Source organism: Fukomys damarensis, unplaced genomic scaffold (genome assembly GCF_012274545.1).
Source record: "Fukomys damarensis isolate Sample0158 unplaced genomic scaffold, DMR_v1.0_HiC HiC_scaffold_38, whole genome shotgun sequence".
Taxonomy (NCBI): domain Eukaryota; kingdom Metazoa; phylum Chordata; class Mammalia; order Rodentia; family Bathyergidae; genus Fukomys; species Fukomys damarensis.
In genome coordinates, this window is record NW_022900950.1 from 10920972 (window position 1) to 10924136 (window position 3165).

Sequence of the window (3165 nt, forward strand, 5' to 3'; positions counted from 1 at the left end):
TTTTCATATATTTATTTGCTGCTTTTACTTCTTTGAGGATATCTGTTCATTTCAGATGCCCATTTTTGAATGGGGTCTTTATATTTGGGGGGCCTAATTTGTTTGAGTTCTTCATATATTTTAGATAGTAGATCTTTGTCCAAGGAACAACTATTTAAAAATTTTTCCAGTTTTCTCTTAGCTCTGGTGGTGATTTCTCTAGAGTGCAGAAGCTTTTTAAAAAGGTGAGATCCCAATTATTGATTTTTTTTTTTTGCTAGTTCCCATGCTGCTGAGGATTTGTTCATAAAGTATTTTCCTATGCCAGTGTCTTCAAGAGTTCTACCTAACTGATCTTCCAGCAAGTTTAGTGTTCCTGTTTTACTATTTAGACCTTTAATCCACTTTGATTTTAGTCCATATTTTTTGATAATACAAAGAAAATTCTAATTTGGATAGATTTTGAAATTGAGAAAAAAATATTACTTAATCAAACCTTAATGAACAGAGCTGGGCATGGTGGTGAACGCCTGTAGCAGGATCACTGTGAGTTCGAGAACAGCCTGGGCTACATAGTGAATTCCAGGTCAGTCTCAACTACATAGTGAGACCCTGTCTCAAAAAACAAAAAACAAACAAAGAAAAAACTTAACGAACAGTATTTTTCAAGGATTAGAGCTAACATGTTTGTAGGGGTTTTATAATATATACAAATATTAATTCTTCTGTTCATATTTTGTTCTCATTGCTCTACATAGCATATTTTTGCATAAAAGACAAAAAACTAATCTAAAAAGGAATGGAAACTGTACTTGATAAAATGCTTTGATTTATTTTTTTTCAGCGCATCAGTTATTTAATTAGGTTCTTAGGAAGAAATTTAGACCAATTTGTGAGAATACATTTCATTTGTCAGAGCTAAAAGGGATCACATGTAGCCCTGGTGCTGAGTTTGAGGAACAGCTCTGATTTTTGGTGCCATCTGCGAGTCCAACGCTTTCTGACCAACCTTGTGCTGCTCTGACATCTGGCGTCTTCCTCAGTGTGAAGATCTCACCCTCCCGGTGTCTGGGCTTCCGCAGCTGCTGCTTCTCAAAGTAAGCATCAGTGAGGTGTTCAGGGATTTTCATTTTGCTGATACCAATTTTTGTGGAGCTGACAATGACAAGCTTCTGGTGTGTTCTAGGCAGAGGAACTTGATTAAAGTTAAGAGGCTCAGTCACAAGTAGCAAGCCACTGGGCAGCTGCTTCTGGAAAACCACTCTCTTGCCTTGGTGGGGCCCAGTGAGGAGGATCAATCAAGATGGCGCCGGGAGTGATGCTCGCTTACACGCTCCTCGCATCCTGACTGAAGGTTTTGTTGGGTTTTTTTGTTTTGTTTTTATTTTTGTTTTTGTTTTGCTGCAGCTCAACAGCTTTCCCGGCACAACTTCAGAGGCATTTTGTGAAGCTTAACCACCCAGGTACCACCATTCTTCTCACCACCTACTGGTTTTGTGAAAGTAGCAAGAACCTTCTCCTTTTTCTTCTCAACCCTGGATTTAGCAGCTGAATCTTCCTCTTGTACAAAGGCTTTCTGGAATATATAGCAGATTGGGAGTATCTACCAATTTCTCTAACCAAGACAGTGCTTCGGGGACAGTGGGGCTGCCCCTTCTTGAACTTTTTAGCCTTCACATTATCCTTTTTATATTAATTAACTTTATTGGTACATTTAAGGTATACAATGTGATGACATTCATCATTGGATATTTGCACCTTTACATAATCCATCTTGGTTTTTGTTTTTTCCCCATTCCCCTGTCCTCCCTTCAACCCCTCTGCCCCCCCATCTACAAAGACTTTGTTTCCATTTTTTCTTTTTCTCATGTTAATTCCATTCCCTTCTTTTCACCTTTTCTTCCTGTTTCACAGTATTTTTACTACACCTTTTGGTCATTGATAGCTAAAAGGATGCACAATGAGGTGTACTCTTACGTGAAATAAATAGGACACACATGTGCCCATTTATTTTTAACAGTGCCAGTGGCATCAGCCTTTTTGGCTCCAGATTTCTCCTCTTTAGTATTGGCCTCCTCAACTTTTTCACTTGCCATCGTCCAGAAGGGAGAGAGCTAAAATACTTTGGCTTCTTGGTAAGGAAGCTATTACAGATTCTCTGTTTCTCCATTACTTTTTCAAAAATTCTTTGAAGATGAACAACACTGCTTTTTCCCTCTTCATAACTTTTCAACGTTGTCAGAAACTTTTCTATAATGGAAAAATTACTTCAGTCAATTGCATTTTCTGTACAGTTTAATAAATAATAATTTCAAAAACCAGCTCAACAGTAATCCTGCTTTCCTCACTATTGCTACTATATATACATTATTGTAGTCAATATTTTCATCCTCACTATGCTTCATCTTCAAAAAAAAACATTCTTTTTTTTTCTTTCAATGAAGCTATACCCATAGCTGCAATAAATTCCAACCCAAGAAGACAGCCAGTCACAGGTTGAGGTAGTATTTTATCCACGTTGTAAATGTCACATGCTATGGCATCTGAAGTCAGACGTTCTGCGAGCATTAAAGTAATAGTCATGTGCCAGTTTAATCTGCTCGTACCAAATTCACCAAATTAGAAAATGGACCTTCTGTATTTATAAAATAGAAAGTTTGGATTGAACTTTAATTTGGGTGATGAAAAATAGAAATATCAGCTTCTGCTATGCCAATCATGAATGCTGTAGGTCTTCACAGCTATGGAAAGCATTTGTTGAATATGACACTATTAGTTTGAGGAGTGCGCTTCTGAGTCCAAACCCCAATCCCGTGTGTGATATTTCAGGCCTGATCAGATGCAGTTACACAGGCTTTGCCAGACAGGCCCTTGGGGAGAACTGCTGTCCCAATACCACGCCGTGCCAGAGCCCACAGTACTGATTATGCCCCAAACGTGCTCTAAGCAGTGCAGGCTGAAAAGAGTTAAATCCCTCGATTGGCATACAGTAGGAAGCGAGGCTGACTGAAGCTCCGTGACTCCCAGAAGGATCTCAGGAGCAATGCGGTAACGTGCAGGTTACCATGACCTCCCTGCTAACAGCCACCACCGAGGCCAGAGTAGTGGCCTGTGAAGCTGTGGGGCTGATACGAGATAACATCGGTAGCTGAGGTTGGAGGAATCTCATCCAAACTCCATTCCCAC

At 39.5% G+C, this 3165-nt stretch overlaps 1 pseudogene; it reads right to left on the minus strand.

The window, feature by feature from the left end:
* Positions 1-859: 859 nt before the first annotated feature.
* On the minus strand, positions 860-2075 carry LOC104872522 (annotated as a pseudogene).
* Between the last annotated feature and the right edge of the window lie 1090 nt (positions 2076-3165).